The sequence below is a fragment of the Pimephales promelas genome, chromosome 11 (genome assembly GCF_988280905.1).
Source record: "Pimephales promelas chromosome 11, fPimPro1.hap1.1, whole genome shotgun sequence".
NCBI lineage: Eukaryota > Metazoa > Chordata > Actinopteri > Cypriniformes > Leuciscidae > Pimephales > Pimephales promelas.
In genome coordinates, this window is record NC_142779.1 from 9,085,727 (window position 1) to 9,091,726 (window position 6,000).

The following is a 6,000-nucleotide window of genomic DNA, read 5'->3' on the forward strand; positions in this document are numbered from 1 at the left end:
TTGAACTACAGAGTTTAAATAATGCCTCTAATAAGTTTTAAAAATAAAAAGACCTTAAAAGCCATCCCTGTAACTATGACTTGTGTAGGGATGATTATTACTCTCTGTACCCAATGTCGGTCTGTATCCTCTCAGTCAACGCAGAATTTTCTTTCTGACCAAAGAAAAAAATCCAAAAAAGACCTAAAAAGAAAGGATGCAGGAAATCTCCTCCCGCCTGCACTTAATTCATTTGATTTGTGTGTGTGTATATAATATATATATATATATATATATATATATATATGTATATATATATGTGTGTGTGTGTGTGTTCGCTGGACTCATATCGTGCCAGACCTTTCTGTAATTGTTTCTGGTTGACTGTGTAGTGCACACTAAGGCACACACACACTCATCGGTGGTCTGAAGTATGCAATAACAGGCAGAGTTTGGGAGGCCTGAGCATAATTAATACCTTCGATGTGGTTACAGAAAGGGCAGAGTCACTGACTATTTTTTGCTAAATTTAATAAAGTAAAAACATGTTTTCATGTGCCTGTGTGTGCCCGACTGGCACTGCGTTGTGACCAGACAAGATGTTTACCGTTAGTCTGTGGCGTTGGACGGCGGAGCGGCAACATTTTTCAGCCCCTATTAAAAAGCCACTGCAGACACCAACGCTTATGACGCACGGAGCGAAAACGGCAGAATGGGGAGAGCAGCAAGGGCAGGCGGAAGGTAAAAATGACAAGTAAAGTGCGAAGGAGATGTTGAGAGAGGAGAGACGAGTCAGTTTGACAAGTCCAGACTGAAGCGGGCAGGGGTGAGAAGTTACTGACACTGACAGACACTCATGAGGAGGACTGTCCCACAAGCTCATTACCTTTGGCTGCATGAGAGAGATGGCAGAAGCATCATGAACTGAGTGGATGTGAATGCGACTGCCAACTAATTTAATATGATGTAAAAGTTGGAAATGTATGGTCACTGGCTGTCAAGTTCAGCAGAAATGTCGTTTATTAAATGAAAAACGACATGTTTGTTCAAGATTTAAACTAAACAAAATAAATCACTGATTAGCCTATAGTTTACCTGAAATGATATTCCAACCTGTATAACTTTACAATCAATAAAGACAATTTCTCAAAATACCTTATTTTGTGTTTCACAGTAAGTCATACAAGTTTGGAACAACATGAGGGTGAGTAAATGATCATGTTTAGGTGAGCTATTGCTTAAATAACTCATTAAAATAGTAGTTCCATTGATCAAGTTTGACCTGCTACATTAACTGCATGATAAGCTCCATGATGCTTCTGTTTCAATGGTACGAGGTTATGAATACAGGAGTAAAAGTCAGATTCATAATTATAATTCTTATTTCTGCTCTCTGGCTATGGAGGTTTTGTGGCAGCATATTTGGCACCCTCAATTCCTTCAGATTCCAGATGTTTCCACAGAGAGACGCATTCTGTGTGAAAGCTTTTGGCTCTGCAACACAACGGCAGAATGTTTCAGGAAAGCAGGCACTGCGGACACACTCAAAGAGCTGCTCAAATGTACCTCTTTACGCTTGTCGTCAGAAGAATGTTCTGGCTTAAATACAGCTCAAGCTGTAACGCCAGCATCTGTGGCATGCTGCTGATTACTCCAGAAAATTATTCTGACTCGTCCCTCGGTCTTTTAAAAACCCATGTACAGTAATCCACTTACAATGGAAATCTGAGGGTTTAAAAGCAGAGATGTGAAAACGTTTTTTTCTTCTTCTTCCATTTGTCACTTACACAAATTATTTAGTCAAAAAAAGTTTATTATTTCATCTAGTGGTATTACTTTAAGTGGACGTATTTCTACACTGTAAAAAATATTTTCATGACATTTTGTCTTTTGTCAAATCAACAAAATTTATGTAGTTCAGATAACATAATATTTTGACTTTCTGCTGATTAAATTAATCTCATTCATTGTATTAACTCATTTTTTCCATTTCAATGAACTTAAAAATTTAAGACAACCAGGTTACTTATTTTTTTTTAAGTTAAAACAACCATATTTTTTACAGTGATGAGTGAAGTTTGGTTTCTTTAAAAATGCCTTGGTTTATTTACATGATTATAACATGAGTTGAATGACTGGATTGAATGTTTGCACTCATGCTTAATGTTTAAATGCTTCAATACAATAAAAATGACAAGGACTGTGTATAATTGCAAATTGTTAATGCTTATTTGTGTTGCTGTACATTTTCTCGATAGATTTCCACTTTAAATGCAGCAAGACATCCTGAATGATTTGAGTCATGAAGTTGAATTTAAAAAGTTTTTAACCCAGCATACTCCTCCTCGTAGTAATTAGAATATCAAAATGCTCTTTTTAAGGTTAAAATTTTCCATTCTTGCGCAATTTTAAACAGTTTGAACTTTGAAAAGTTCGTTACAAATTAAGAGTATTACAATATTCCCATGTTGTGAAACATGATATTAAATAAAATCAGTTGCCTGAGTCCAAGAGATCAATTATGGACTATTGCATTATCAGTATCTTGGCTTTCATAAGTCAGATCCCCCTGTAAGATATGAGAACTTTTCTTGAAATATTAAGTAAGTATTACGTATAAACATCATTTCGCAAGTGAGTTCACAGCTGTAACACAACGATAAAAGTTCAAAACAGAGACTAGGTTCAGAAAAAGGGACATAAAGCCCCCGTAATGACGTGTGAGTGTACGTCCGTGTTTAATTGTGTGTAAGCTGGTGTGTGAGAGCTCTTCTCCTGAAACTGGACCTTGGAATGTTGTCAGAGTAACGCTGCCAAATCAGCGATTAGTGAGGATGTGTGAGAGACAGCCGTAGAGAGGAGTGAGCTTTGGGGACAGGTGTCCTCAAACACACACACATCTCTGGCTCTTCATCTGTTGTGTATTGTGGGACAGTGCGGTTTGCCTGTTTTTTTTTTGGTGGGTATTTCAGTTATGTGCAGTAGCAGAGAGTCCTGTCACATGCTGGTCTAATAACGCACTAAAGCTATTATTTCACCGTGATTTTAATGTCAGTCTCCAACTGTGTCAGAAAATTACTTTTTCATTAAGGGAAAATATGTGCCCTCTGAAACTGATTTTCTGCGGCATTTTACCTTTATGTTGGCATATTTGTTTCGAACCACATAAAAACACAGCAAGCCATCTCTGCCAAATATTCAAATACAAATACTAATATAAATAAAATATATAAATATAAATGTCTACGTGTTGGCAAAAGCGTTCTATGAAGCCTTGGGATGAGAACGGGCTCGATGTCAAGCGAGTGTCACATTTAGTTTTATTCGAAACAGATTAATGTGAATCTGGCAACTTTGGTTGTTCATTTCATTTCGTTCATAGCTACTGAGAGAGAAAATAGATATATGTGCAACTCCAAATTCCAATCTTTATAATTTCTTTTGGCAAATGCACGGTGTTTTTTTTTGCAGTAGATAGAACTATGGTTTCTTTACTGGTACACAACCTGTCAATCCAGCCTCTTATTGCCCTAAGCTGAGCACATATTCACTGCAATGCCTTATAAGAAGAAGGGAGAGAGAGAGAGACAAATTAAGAGAAAAAGAGATTCAACCTTTGTTATCTCTCGAGTTGATCGTTGAGAAGCGCTATCCAGGACCATATCCCCACAGTTTGGATATATCCATAACTCAAAGCACAACAAATGTAGGATAACCATCAGTACGCAGGGGGTTCCAATCCACCATTTCAAGTGTTTCATCACTGCTTCTAAAATTCAGTGCTATATTCCAAACTGATATTTAACACGCTCTCCAAGATAATGCTGATCTAGCGACTATGTTCTTTATTCAGCAGCCAAACGCATCCAAGCGTGAAGGAATGATCTATCTGTAGGTCTGCGACTATCTAATGGGGAATGTGTGCAGCAGTGTGTCTGTGATCCATTTCACTTCCAGACGAGAGCAAGTGATAAACTCTATCACATCCACAGAGTCGCAGAGCCCCTATAGAGGTCAGAGATGAAAGGGAGGAAATGTACAAGTGCACTACCATGGATTTATTATCTGTAATTTGAATTGCATCGGGCTCGTTCTAAGGAAACGGAGCCATTTATTTCTCATTTTTGTCCTTATGATTTACCATCAATACAATTAACAGGACACTGAACAGACATTATGTAAAGATTTAACTCTGTTGGTTTGATGTGCAATGCAAAAGAAGTGTTAAACGAAACCATTCATTTAATTTTTAAATGTTTTTGGTTCTATAATAAAAATCAATTTAATATAGACAGAATTTATTGAAAGGAAAATATCATGCATCACTGTCTGAGTAACACTGCATAATATCTGCCATTTGTCTTTAATTCTCACTTTTTGTTAAACCGTTAATCTGTGGCATTTCCGCCATTTAAAAATAATTGTTTGAGCTTTCTGACATCATATCTGAAGGAATGACATCATAAAAATATTGAGTTATCTATAGCATTAAAGCACAATATATTTCTTTCTGTTTAGTACAAAAAACCCACGATGTACAGCAATAAACATGAACAGGGATAAAAACAGAAACTGTTGTTATTTTACAAATCTGTAACCACATATTTAGCTTAGTGTGAATACTGCAGTAATTTACATTTTTCAGTAAATGCAAGGACAACAGTTGTGCACACCGTGATGTCCATTTTATAACCGAGGAAATGTTAAAGGTCGAATAAAGTTTAGACCTGTTGTTATTCTACGTGTAGGAGTGTTTATGTGCACTCAGAGAGCACCGGTAAGTCTCATTAGTTGAGAAGAAAGTAAGGCAGTGTTACATGTGTGTGAGATAGAAACACACTGTTCAGTTTAGAGGTAAAGACTTCGACTCTACAGTTCAGTAGCAGTTTAATAGATAAGAGGACAGTTCCAGCTTTAGCTCCACTCAGAGGAATGCTCTCTGTGATTCAAAGGAATCCCTGTTGACTTATTTGCTGTGAAATTAGAAGTCATTATGCTGAGCAGAACGCTTCCACATGCTAAACCTGCCTCTCCGTCCTGTGGAAGTAAACACTCGCAAAAAAGAGTGAGTTTACAGAGAGAGCTGTGTGCATCAGTCAGAAAAGATGCCTGTGTAGTATAGTTGTTGTGTTGTGAATGATAGTAAAACCTTCCGGCTAAAACTACATTTCTTGAAAATCTAAAAAGGTTTGTGGGAAGGTTAGTTGGGGGTTGTGGAATAAAATAAAATAACACTAGCTCAGTATAAAAATAATAGAAGTCAAATGGAAAGTCCCCACCATGCTAGAAAAATAAATGTGTGTGAGCAAAGTTTCTCATGCATCAGAGAAAAACATGCTGATGGGCAAACTGGATGAACTCTGAAGATGGAATTCATCTTCAAAAAATGGCACTGTGCTGTTAACTTGCACACATAACATATAAATACTTGACTGATATTTGACTGCTTTCACTCAAGCAGAAGCCTACAGAGGACATGCATTATCAGTGATGTTGAAAATAATCAGTTGAGAATAAGTTTTCAAACCACTGGGGAAAAAATGCAAAAGGGTTCAAGGGAACCCGTGAAAAAATTGAGACAATTTCTTTCGATAAAATGAACTTTTAAGGATGTCAAATTAAAACTGTAAAACGTCTCAGGTTACGTATGTAACCCTGGTTCCCTGAGAGGGAACGAGAGCTGCGTTAGAGAACACTCTGCGTGATTTTGTCCTGACGCACATGTAAAATCAGTCCAATCAAATGGAAGCCAGAAACGTCAAAGCGGGTGACGTCATAGACCAGGAAACTATAAAGCACCCCTGAAATCAGACCGCGCCAGCTTCTGAAAAAACCTGAAGCAAGTCGATCAGGGCAGGCAGGAAGTATGGCAGGCGAACACAGCTCTCGTTCCCTCTCAGGGAACCAGGGTTACATAGGTAACCTGAGATGTGCCCTTTCAAGGGAACCTCGAGCTGCGTTAGAACGTGGTGGGAAACCCATACCCACTATGCCATGCTGAGAAATGCCCGTTCTGTGTGA